General features: G+C 40.1%; 1 long non-coding RNA gene across 1 annotated transcript; it reads right to left on the reverse strand.

Annotated features, from left to right (window-relative positions):
• Window positions 1-616: 616 nt before the first annotated feature.
• Window positions 617-7684, reverse strand: LOC106097947 (uncharacterized). The gene is made up of 5 exons (XR_003220283.1): window positions 6738-7684; window positions 6512-6571; window positions 6331-6421; window positions 6007-6164; window positions 617-3798 (listed from the first exon to the last, which is right to left on the reverse strand). It is a non-coding gene; the product is annotated as an uncharacterized LOC106097947 (long non-coding RNA).
• Between the last annotated feature and the right edge of the window lie 5902 nt (window positions 7685-13586).

A 13586-nucleotide genomic window follows, 5' to 3' on the forward strand; every position in this document is an offset into this window, starting at 1 on the left:
TTGCACACTACTTTCTTATATGTGTTTTTCTTGTTAACACACAGAGTACACACCGCTGTGCACAGCGCACGCACACGCAAAGTCAGCTGATCTCATCTGATGCAGATTTGCTCCTTGATCAAGTGACATTTGTCCGGATTTTTGGCACGAGTGGCGTCGGATCAGCACCGCAGCTGGATGGCCCGATTTACATACCCAGCGCAGCTGATACTCACCAGAATAATTCACTAAAATTATATGCACTCCTGTTATTAAGTCCAGTTCAGTCTGTTAATGCTGATAATCGTTTCAAACGAACGTTAACAGGTGTGTTGCTAAGCACTTAAATAACAAGCTTGAAATGTACCCGTCCCATTTTCCCCTTTATTGTTTTTTCTCTGTGCTGTAAATCTTCTGTCCAAGAGGAAATCTACTGCTGTTCTGAGAATGAGCTACCAAAGCTTTTTCTGAATAAATTAATAAAGATCCATTTATGGAAAGCTGTGATGAAAGCAGTTTTGTCTTTAATTATATTCAACAATATAACACATTTGACCACTTTTAAATGATTTTTCTAACTTTAATATGCTACAGTTAAGGTTATATACCTAATTTCTAGTAAGTGGCCCAGCCCCTCCTATATTTTTATGTATGTGGCCCTCAGTGAAAAAAGTTTGGACACCCCTGGATTAATCACTGGTTGTGGAGCTGACTGGGCCACACTGGACACGTCAAAAGACAAAACGGATTGGAACATGAAACAGTCACTAGGAGCCTCAGCTACAGAACACTCAGTCTCAGATGGTTTGTGCTCCTCAGCATGCACTGTTACATCTAGAGCTGATGATGGTGGTGGTGTGTGGCTGAGCTCAGACTGGGAAACCTCAGAATGTACAGGCTGAGTAAAACAGTTCTGCGGGGCTACAATGCTGGTAGCAGTATGTAGGTGAGTCTGGTGTAGAATAACAGTCTTTGGTTCAGCTAACTCTACAGGTGAAACATTCATACTGGCTAACTCAGAGGAAACACTGCGAGCATTACAAGAATCTGATGGCTCAGGAACATAAAGATCACTAGTTAGGACAGCTGGTGAATAACTTGGCACCGAGGTGTCACTCAGAATAACGTCTTTAGAGTCCAAACACACAGTGGCGGAGTTATCCAATTCAGGCAACACAATGGCGGGCAAAACAGAGTTACTCACAGTGGTGGATAAGTCATGAAGTCTGGGATCATAAAACTTGGGCTGAGTGTGTGATGCACAGTCACTCTCATCCACGGGTGAAGCCAGCTCAGCTGTACTTGGGCGACGGTGGCGTGAACGCCGTTTTCGTCGAGAAGAGGGAGGAGACAAGCCGGGCCGCAAATCCTCCAGCGGACCGGGCTGAACGTCCTCCGACTCTTCATACTGGAGAGGCAGCTCCGGGCGGATATGTACGGTGGAGACGAGGAAGTCCTGAATGAGGGGGTGTAGCGTGCCGAATAGCCAGGGGAGTCCGGAAACCATCCTCTGTAAGCAAGTGGCTAACAACTCCTGGTATTCAGGAACTGGCAGTGCTACCCACTCTTGGCAATGGTATTCCACCGTGTAAATTAAATCCGCCCGGAGCTCAGCGGAGGGATTGTGAGCTGCTGGGTCCATGTCGAGGTCGTGTTCTTCTGTCATGATTAGGCTGTGTGCAGGCAGGATGAGGACCCAAACGCAAACTCACGGGAATACAGGACTGAACTCAAAATACAGCTTTATTGCTGACAAAAGATAAAGGCGATACAAAATAACATGAAACTAAACTGGGAAGTACTAAGGAACTGACTCACGAGGAAACACACAGAGGGGCACACAGTCATGAGGGAGAACGCGACACTGAACTGAGGGAGACGTGGACATAAATGCACAGAGGGTAAACGAGGGAAGTGGGAGCACATGGGGAACACAGCTGACACAGATAATCGTAACAAGACAGGGCAGGAGTGAACACAACATGACGCATACTGACGAGAGACTGTCAAAGTAAAACAGGAAGTACACAGAGGTTCAGACAGGAGGAGAGAGAGCACGGGAGAGCACGGACATAATGGGCTGGGGAAAACATGGAATAAAATACAAGGAGGGGAAACGAGAGCTCACAGATACACAGAGGAGCACACAGGGGGTAAAAGTCACAAGGGGAAATCAAATAAGGAACAACTTAACAGTGCAACCCAGGAACCATGGCGTAAATACAGAACAAAAATACATGAAAACTAAGAATACTGGGCCAACATGGCCCAGGATCATGACAGAAACAAAGTCCACACATAACAATTTTTGCGACCGGCTGCAGGAAAGAAGCAGTTGAGCGGGGTCGAACCAGAGGTTGATGGCACAGGTGAAACAGTTCAGGGGGCCAGCCATGGGGCCGGCGGTGGTGATGTGTTGCACCTGGAGGTTGACTGCATTGCCAGTGACACCTTACAAGGGACCAGAGGCGATACAACTCTTCAGGTGTCTTTGCAGGCAGCTGGCAATGGAGATGAAGGCCCTCGGGCAGCCTGAGCCCCCAGCTGGTGAAGCAGGTGGTGGCATGGAGGCCACAAGTGGCTGGACAGACTTGCCTGAGCCCCCAGCTGGAGAAGGAGGTGGCGGCGTAGAGGCTGTAGGTGACTGGACGAAAGAGGTAGCTGGATGGACTTGCCTGAGCCCCCAGTGAAGATGGGAATGGGTCCAGGCACCTGCCGAACATAAGTTGCTCTCACCCAAGAAACTGGTTAGGGTTCAGAGGTTTACTGCGCCTCGGCTGGCCTCACCCTGGGAACACAAACGGGTGCCGGGGTGGATCGGACGGTTGCCACTCCCACTTGAGGAGTAGGTACAAGGTGCAAGAGTAGGCTGGGTCACTGCCCCCCTCACCCTGCACTGTAAAAAAAAAACTGTCAAATGTACGGTAAAATACCGGCAGCTGTGGTTGCCAGGAATATACCGTGAAAAAAATGTGGAATCTGTAAAAGACAATACGGTATACTGGTTTTGTAACCCTAAATTTTAAGGTAGACAACGTATTATTTTACCAAAATCATGATAGAAAAAAAACAAATATATTTGTCAATTATTCAGCAATTTAATGTAAAAAATGCAACTTTCCATAGCTTTTTACGGATATTTGCAGTAAAAAAAAAAAGTTATAATATAATAATATTTACAGTAATTTGTTGTTAATTTAACAGTAATAGGATAGACCCTATTATTGTAAATAACTGTAAAAATAACAGAAATATGTTAAACCTTATTAAAACCTTTGACAGTAAAAAACAGTGAAATTGTATAACAAATTACAGCATTTTATTTTGACCAGATACATTTTACGGTAAATTCCTGGCAACCACAGCTGCCGGTATTTTACCGCTTAAAATACAGTACAATATGAGGAACATAAATGGTTTACCGTACATTTTACATTTGCAACCGCTAAATATAGAAAAATCTAAAGATGCTCATATATAACCAAGGTAGTGAATATTACTGATAAACAATGAGAAAATTTGACATACCATTTGAAAACAGACTAAACATATCATTTTCTCTATTCCTACAAAACAGCATAGATCTTGAGAATACAGCATGTGTCCATATATATGGCTGGTAATCCATGGAGGAATGAATAAACATGAAACAAAATATTACCTGCCCCTGACCTATCAACAGTAATGAGTCACTGGGTCCTGCCTTGGTGAAGGAAAGGACTCAGTGGAGTTTCTAATGCGCATGGTGTCGAAGATACAAGCTCTGCAGGAGTACTTCAATGTCCATCAGGAGTTCACTTTGGACTGGCAGGATCCCCTCTGCAGCAAAAAATGGACAAAGTTTGATCAGTGCTTGAGCAAAATGCACAGAAATGAACAAAACGTGCTGCCAAAAACAGATCTAATGATAAATGATTTCTTAAGTGTAAAATATACAGTTCTTAAAGGATAGCTATTGTCAAAATGCAACCTGGGCTGTTTTTTTTTTTTTTTAACTGTAAACGAGACAAACATATATCTAAAAGCATAATTACGACAAACAAGCCGTTTTTGAGATTGACCGTGATTTTGTTTTGTGGTCAATAGCCAGTGAATGGGAATACTAGGGGGCCGGGGCATAAATTTGAGCGCATCAAAATCGATACAGTAAAAAAAAAAAAAACAGCCCAGGTTGCGTTTTGGCAATAGTTATCCTTTAAATCTACTTATGTAAAAGTGATACATACAGGGAGTGCAGAATTATTAGGCAAATGAGTATTTTGTCCACATCATCCTCTTCATGCATGTTGTCTTACTCCAAGCTGTATAGGCTCGAAAGCCTACTACCAATTAAGCATATTAGGTGATGTGCATCTCTGTAATGAGAAGGGGTGTGGTCTAATGACATCAACACCCTATATCAGGTGTGCATAATTATTAGGCAACTTCTTTTCCTTTGGCAAAATGGGTCAAAAGAAGGACTTGACAGGCTCAGAAAAGTCAAAAATAGTGAGATATCTTGCAGAGGGATGCAGCAGTCTTAAAATTGCAAAGCTTCTGAAGCGTGATCATCGAACAATCAAGCGTTTCATTCAAAATAGTCAACAGGGTGGCAAGAAGCATGTGGAAAAACCAAGGCGCAAAATAACTGCCCATGAACTGAGAAAAGTCAAGCGTGCAGCTGCCAAGATGCCACTTGCCACCAGTTTGGCCATATTTCAGAGCTGCAACATCACTGGAGTGCCCAAAAGCACAAGGTGTGCAATACTCAGAGACATGGCCAAGGTAAGAAAGGCTGAAAGACGACCACCACTGAACAAGACACACAAGCTGAAACGTCAAGACTGGGCCAAGAAATATCTCAAGACTGATTTTTCTAAGGTTTTATGGACTGATGAAATGAGAGTGAGTCTTGATGGGCCAGATGGATGGGCCCGTGGCTGGATTGGTAAAGGGCAGAGAGCTCCAGTCCGACTCAGACGCCAGCAAGGTGGAGGTGGAGTACTGGTTTGGGCTGGTATCATCAAAGATGAGCTTGTGGGGCCTTTTCGGGTTGAGGATGGAGTCAAGCTCAACTCCCAGTCCTGCTGCCAGTTTCTGGAAGACACCTTCTTCAAGCAGTGATACAGGAAGAAGTCTGCATCCTTCAAGAAAAACATGATTTTCATGCAGGACAATGCTTCATCACACGCGTCCAAGTACTCCACAGCGTGGCTGGCAAGAAAGGGTATAAAAGAAGCAAAACTAATGACATGGCCTCCTTGTTCACCTGATCTGAACCCCATTGAGAACCTGTGGTCCATCATCAAATGTGAGATTTACAAGGAGGGAAAACAGTACACCTCTCTGAACAGTGTCTGGGAGGCTGTGGTTGCTGCTGCACGCAATGTTGATGGTGAACAGATCAAAACACTGACAGAATCCATGGAAGGCAGGCTTTTGAGTGTCCTTGCAAAGAAAGGTGGCTATATTGGTCACTGATTTGTTTTTGTTTTGTTTTTGAATGTCAGAAATGTATATTTGTGAATGTGGAGATGTTATATTGGTTTCACTGGTAAAAATAAATAATTGAAATGGGTATATATTTGTTTTTTGTTAAGTTGCCTAATAATTATGCACAGTAATAGTCACCTGCACACACAGATATCCCCCTAAAATAGCTAAAACTAAAAACAAACTAAAAACTACTTCCAAAAACATTCAGCTTTGATATTAATGAGTTTTTTGGGTTCATTGAGAACATGGTTGTTGTTCAATAATAAAATTATTCCTCAAAAATACAACTTGCCTAATAATTCTGCACTCCCTGCAGACAACGCAGCCCTAATCACAATCATAATTTGTTGGAAAACGTATTTAAGTTTCCTATTGATTTATCATAGAACTTGAAGTTAATGGCTGAATGCATGGTGATGAGACCTATCATTCAATCTACATTTTATAGCGTATGAAACTGCTCACCTGGACATGAACCTGAGCTCGGCTGATTAAGATTAGTGTCTCGTGTCCATCTTTCTTTAGCAAAACTTGAATAATACCACTGCTTACCTCTTATTGAATCTTTGGGTGCAGACTTAATTGAAGAGCCTCGTATAAACAGGCAGGGTGTGATGTTTAGGGAAACCAAAGAATACAGGCGCCATCATTTCTGCCAGAAGACTCATGGGGTGCAACGAAGCTTTCATTGTGGACTGGCTAGATACCTTCTGCATTCAGAAAGAAAACAAGAAGGGCATACACCATAAACAATAATAACTGACAAAAATAATTAGACAAGAAATTAAAGTAACAAAATAAGTGCAAATCAAGTTTCCCTGTGTTGCAGTGTAGCTGAATGTTTTTCAACAATTTGATTTACGGTAAAACACATACCAAATATTTCCAGCCAAGGTTTGTTTCAATCTTCAGCATGTTTTTCCTGCCATTGTCTTGAAACTGTTTCATCTGTCCCTCTCATTTGATGCTGTTTACAAAAACAAAACAGCAATATTGTAAAGGGAAAAATGAATTTAATGGAAAAAAAAGAAAAAAAGATTATGACCTAAAATCTCACCATTTCCTGAGAGTCACAGGTCCTTTGAGTATCCTTATGGTTTCTGCTCAAATTCAGTGCCTGAAAAGGGCAGGAACAAAACAAACCTTTTTAATCATAAAGAGAGAGTTCTGACACTGACGTTCACACATCGCCATTGCACATGTAAACGAAGAAACCACCGCCACACCAGTGACATGGGTGGGGGCAGAGTGTCTTCGGTAAAAATGAGCCTTAAACGCCATACCTGGTGTATGTTTGCTTGCAGCCTGCTTCAATACACCGAAAGAAACAACGTGGCTCATTCCGATGCAGTTTACAATGAAGCACGTAGCCCCTTGATGACTGAACTACCTTACCACAGAAATTACAGGTTAACATAACTCCATGTACTTTGGTAATTCCTCCCTAGCAAATTAAGCACGCCAAACACAGAAACTAATCCAGAGCAATGCTTCCCTTGCAACAGTAATGCTAAGTCAACTCACAAATGCTAACTAAATTCACAACCTCACTAATAAAAAACGAACTGCTAAAATTATCTATAAACGCTGGGCTGGATTTTGATAACAGAAATAACTTGAAGTTGCATGTACTCACCTCACCTCGAACTAATTGTAAGCTGCCAGGATGTCTACAAATTCCGAAGATGCTGTGGTCCAAGCAGCAATAAATGGCGCTAATATACAAGTTCAAAACTGTGTCCGTTAGCGAAGCCAACTTGAGTCTCCTGCATGAAAAAAAGAGCGGTTGGCACACAGCTCAGCAGCGCGCCGCGCTATTGGTCATTTTCAGGTGACGTCATCCCGCAATGTAATGTCGCTCTTTGTTTCTTTAGGTTCGAATTTGATCAGAAGTCACGTCTGCAGACCGCTGCAGCCACGTCTTGCCTTGCTTCCCCTTTTTTTGGTGAAATGGTTCGCTCATACTGCACAATGTTGCTACCAGAATTTTTTTTTCTCTGCAATTCGAACGTAAAATGTCTGTACACAGTTTACCAGCAGTTTAGCTACCAATCAACAGCGATCACACAAACTCAAAATTTAAGGCGGACCCACTTAAGGTGGTCTGATAATATGGCGTGAAACACAACAACATAAAGTTGTTTTAAAATAATAATTAAAAAAGATTATTGAAATCAATTTTATTCACAACCATGAACTTTATTTTTAACATCTTCTTTTGCTGTTGATTTTTTTTTATCAGAAGGTTAACAATGATATGCTGCAGGCCTAACTTTTAATCTGTATATCAGTATCTGAATTTAAAAAAAAAAAAAAAAAAAAAACTATCAATTTTATTGTCTTTCACTGCTGATATTTGCTTTTTCTTTTCTTTTTTTTTAAATGGTATTTACTGGTTGTATTATTACGGTGGAGCCTATTTTTTAACATCTTGCTTCTGTAAAAATGAACGTTTTTGTTTGCTTAAAAATCTACAGCTTTATACTGTGAATTCCAATGTGCACAACCCCAAAAGATGTAGTTTTACTCAAATAATACCGTAAAATCTAAGTTTTTCAGACATTTTCAACATTACAATATTTAATTGTAAAATGTATGCATATTTATTTGTTTTCACAGACAATATTGATAATTTCAACATTTTATTACAGTAAAAAACAAAGTTTTATCCAGTCTCACAATTAACGGTTATTCAATCTATTTAATACAGTAAAAGGAAGTTTTTGGTTTTACGCTCCATTACCGTTGGAATTTGACGGTGTTTTGCTGTATATTTTACTGACTTTTGTTACAGTGTGGGAGCCGGGACAGGCACAGGCAATGGCTGGATGCCAGCTGTCCCCACCAAAGGAACAGATACAGGTCCAGGAATGAGTGGAGCCTCAGCTGGCCCGGGAACATGAGCAAAGACCAGTTGAGCCCTGGGCACCTTCACCCGAGGTACTGGTACAGGGAAAGGCTGGAGAACTGCTGCCCTGGGAGCAGAAACTGGAAACGGTCGGGCCCTAGTGACCCTCAACCAGGGAACTGGAACAGGTGCAGGGGAAGCTGGACCACAGCCACCCTGCTCTCAATGCCTGTTTTCAATATGTTGACCTATTGCCAGGAGGGGCGCTGTGTATATGAGAACGTTGAATTTCCTAGCGTCTGTTGTCGTTTTCTGTTTAGTCGGCTCCTGTAAACGGGCGCATTCATTTACATGGTGTGTATGTTGTACCCATTGCACAGAAGTTGTGGATGTTTTATCAGCTTAATCAAACTTTGCTGTCCACTTTTGTTGTGGCATCTCCTGTTGCTGTTGAAGTGGGAAATTTACCACTCCTCCCCAGGCGCACACAATACAATAGAAGATTCATGCATTGCGTTGTTTGCAGTGTTGTTAGTCTTGGGCCTAAACTATCCTGACGTGGACTACTTGCACGGTAGAAATCACTGGCATGTTGCGTCACCTGTTGCTGCTGGGTCGGGAGGCGCTCCTCTTTTGTCCAAATGGAGTAGTTTAGTGGGCCAGGTATATGTAAGCTGCCGGTGCACTCAGCTTCGAATTTAAAGTGGCATTCCACTAAATGCAACTTGTCATTTTGCAGATATTGGAGCTGCTTTTGGAGCTTTTTTTCGCAGTATGTTTCTTTTCTTTTCTTTTTTTTTCTTGTTGTGTTGTTTTAAGTTTTTCTTGGTTTATTCTTTGGTATTGTTTGGGTTTGCAGCCCTTGCACATTGCCTCGCCGCTTGCGCAGCAACTACATTTGATTCCCTAGTTGGGTGTTTTGATGTGTGTGTGTCTGAGGTGATCTATTTATCTTATTGGTTGAACTTGTCCTCCCCTCCTGTTAACCATCCTCACCTGCTGGTAAGCCTCAGTCATGAACACAAACCCCTTTCCAAGTATGATTGAATGTGTAGAGTTTTAAAATAAAAACATTGTTTTACTATTCTATTTTTTTTTTTTTTTTTTTTCATTTTTTGGGACCAGATTTCATATTCACAAATGTAAGGTTCTGAACAGAAAACCCATTTTCCTTATTTTCATGATGGAATTCCATAACTATATTGATACTACCAAATTTTCCTCTAATCATAAAGCAGTTAAGATGTTGTTGTTCTACTCTCAATTAAATATTCAAAAAGGTACTTGATACAAAAGGAGGAGGAAAGGGGGGGGAAAAAACTTTCTCAGTAGTTGTTTTTTTCTCATTGCTCACCCTGGCATATCTACATTCCTTTAGTGTTCAAGTTCTGAAAAGATTTTGTACAGTATATATTTTATGTCTTTGTGCTACTGAGGTAGCTACAGCTCTTGTACTTTATTAGTCCCACACAATGAAAAAAGAACAAAGGTTTATCTTATCTTATCTTGTCTTATCTTGTCTTATCTTATCTTCTATCGAATAAAGTTAAAAAAAAAAAACAAACTAGTTAGAGATGGACCGATCCGATATTACGTATCGGTATCGGTCCGATACTGACCTAAATTACTGGATCGGATATCGGTGAAAAATAAAAAATGTAATCCGATCCATTAAATATCAAAAAAAGCATCTCACAAAACTTGCGACACGGCGTAACTCGGCTCATAACCGTAGCACGTTGCAGCAGTATGCCTCACGTGATAGAGCAGCTGTGTGTATTTGTAGCCTGGCTACCAAACCAGCATTTCATCTCCGAGGAAGTTATCCCAGAGAGAAGTAAAGCAAGTGTGTAAGTTCATCTCTGAATGTTTGTAAAGCGTTCCCATGTTAAGCTTAACAACCGATATATGGAGCGACTGCCTCTCTCTCTCCCTCTGCTGCTGCTACTTCAATCGTGAAACTGCTTAACGATCAGCTGATCGGCTTTTCTGTCGCGAGTCCGTCTCTCTTCTTTGTTTTTGGCCCACTTCGCGCCAGAAAGAGGAAAACAGCGGCTGAACAACAGCAGCACGTTTAAGCTTGATAAGCTGTTGTTAGAATTTATTTAATATTACTTTCTACACCAGGATCTTTTTCTACGTAGCTGACGGCTGGTAACTGTGCAGGGGCGGATCTAGCAAAGTTTAGCCAGGGGGGCCGATAGGGCATGAACAGGGAAAAGGGGGCACAAAGACATACTTTTCTTTCTTATTCTCATTTTAAATATCTAGCTTTTAATAAATAATTATCTGAATCTTACACCCAAAGTTTTAATCTGATGTAAAATGTATAGAAGTCCATTACTATATATAGTAACTCTTAAGTCTATTTACCCTAGTAAGCTATAGTACTTTTTCCTTTGGGAAGGTACCATCTGTGAATTCTGCAATTCTGTTGAAGAAAGATGTTGAATCCATTTAATTATTCTTGAAAAATAATTTATTTCTGTGCATTTTTTTTCACCCTGCATCAAATTAAAGTTGATTACATCGATTAAGCATCATGAGGTGGAGGGTGGGTGGTTCCCTTTTTTTTTTTTTGCTGGGAGTTTGCAACCCTATTAGTTAGTTTGCTTAATATTTCTGCTAAGTACTCTTTAAAATACCAGAATAGGAAGGATGGTGCAGGTTTAAGTTAGGTTTTAAGTTAGGTAAGGTTTATTAGATTGATCAGTGTTGCTGAACTATGAAATATTTTGGGTGCAGTGTATTTTTTTACACACAGGTATAACAGAATAGCTTTAGTGTTGTTGTTTATTTAAACTTGAGTACGAACTTATACAAAATGCAGCAAGATATTTAAAAAAACAGTTTTATTGATGAAAAAACACACAATATCGGATTCATATCGGTATCGGCAGATATCCAAATTTATGATATCGGTATCGGTATCGGACATAAAAAAGTGGTATCGTGCCATCTCTAAAACTAGTACCATAAGTTTCTATTTTGCTCACTGTGATACAACATGAGAGATTGATAGAAACCTGGATTGACGAATCAGGCGTTATAGCTAAACTTGGAAAGAAAAGCATATGGACTTTTAAAAAATCTTATTGGGAAGGTCGTGGACCCAGTATTGACCCTCTGCCTAATCACAGAAGCCAAGGTGGAACTCTCACGGGTGAACCCTTTGTGCCTATGACACCAACTGTCTGCCATCTATAATCCAGTTTTGAGATCCCTTCCCAGAAGTCTTAACGCCCACTCACATCTTGGGTCACACCTTGGTTTATGTGATTGGGCAGAGGATTAATAGTGAGTCCATGACCCTCTTAGGAACACTCCCAATAGGGCTTAAAAATCTGGGACTCTCCACCAATTGCTCTTAGAACTGAAGAAGTTTCTCAGATGAGAGGTGAAACGTCTTCAAGAAACTTAAAGTCCAGATGCTTTTTTTCCCACCCTCCTTAGATTACGATGACCTGGATGACTGAGAACCTTCACAGACAACACCAAAATCAAATATGTAAAATTAAAGATAACAATAATGACATGACTAAAAGTGTGCAACTGACATAAGAGATTTACATACACATATACATATCTAGAAATAGACTAGTTTATGTAGTATGTCCAGATATAAATAAAACCACTTTTTTGGTGAGAAATCCAAACTTCTTCTGGTTTGAATGTTTGACAAACGAGTACAAATTACTTAATGACAGAGCAAAGAATGTACATTTCAGATGGGAGACTGAAAAATATACTCTAAAGCAGGGGTCTCAAACTTAAATGAGCTGTGGGCCACTGCTCGCACTTTAATCTCACTGGAGGGACACTTTACTGTTCAAGTAGTGATTTGTTAGTGATTTTTATCCCTGCTGTCTTTAGGGCTTCGTGGTGGCAGCCTGTCTGCTCACTGGGGTCAGTTGGGTTTCTTGTGGGATTGTGTGCAGTAGTATTAGAGTGTGATCTCTGAGTTAGGTTGAGTGGTCATTTTAATAGTGCTTCAGACTGTGCCACAACCTCTGTCTGCACCCCATGTTTCCAAAGTGAATCCCTAGTGGGACCAGTGGATGTGTTTCTTTAATTGATTTATATTTTTCTGTATAACCAATAAAGCTGCTTGTAACAGCACGTGTACTGGACATTTCTGACTGCAGTTCTTGTTCTGACCTGTCCTCTAAGCCACATTATTGGCAGCCTTCAGTGAGGGAAATTCAGAACCACTTATAACACTGACAACAACAAGTTACAACAAGTTTGCCCTGAGAAAAAATGCAGAACTATTTATTTAAAAAGTGGATCAAAAATATTAAAAATACAAAATAGCCATTCAAACTGGTGTTTCTATTTTCCCAACTTAATGATAGCCAAATTGGGTGCCAAATAGTTAAAATAAGTTCTAAATTAACATTCTGCTTTAATTTTGTTGATACATGACTATTATAATTATTAAATTCATTCATTTAATATCAACACATTTTAAAGAACAGTAATTATGCACTGCAAGTTTTATCCTACCACATATGTGCACCCCTGTTAACGAAATCCATTTAGCCTAGAAAAGGAAGAAACATAGGAGTGAAATGACAAAGAAGTAGTAATGGGGTCAACACATGATCCAGTCGTTGAAACCATGGGTAGACCAAAGGTCAGTCCTTTTTTTTTTTTTTTGTATTTTCTATGTGTCACTGTAACCAGACTTTCCTTCCTTTGTTTATATAACTATATTTATGCTCAACTTTCACAGTCAAATATATTCCACAACTCACATCTTTTTCTGAGAAAACACTAATATTAGCACTGATTTGCAACCCTGTTACCATGCATGCAAAACAAGCATTATTAAAAAACACCTGGGTATTTATTGGTTGGTGGTATATCATAATCTATAAATAAAAGTAATACATTCATTCAACCCTTTTATTATTTGCACCCCTGTTACCAGATACATTCTTATAAAATGATTATAAGTGGGTTTCTTAGCTCACAAGGGTTTCATTTATTGCCTTTGTAACACTTTGAAATATTATATCAGTAATGTATTTGAGCAACGTTTGAAGTTTTTTCTTCATTTCTTTTTACATCCCGTTGCCCTATGGTTGCCATGTTAAATACGTAACAGAGAAATACAAAATAAAGTTGTTTTCAATTTTCGAGGTCTACATTATCTTCCATTTGCAAAACTACTAAACACCACAAAATAACTCTATACTTTACGTATTATTTTATAAAGAAAACACGCCACCCTTCATGTTCCTTTATGTGAAAATGTCTGCGCTTTTAGTCTGAATAAATT

This window comes from Oreochromis niloticus, linkage group LG5 (assembly GCF_001858045.2).
Source record: "Oreochromis niloticus isolate F11D_XX linkage group LG5, O_niloticus_UMD_NMBU, whole genome shotgun sequence".
Classification (NCBI taxonomy): Eukaryota; Metazoa; Chordata; class Actinopteri; order Cichliformes; family Cichlidae; genus Oreochromis; species Oreochromis niloticus.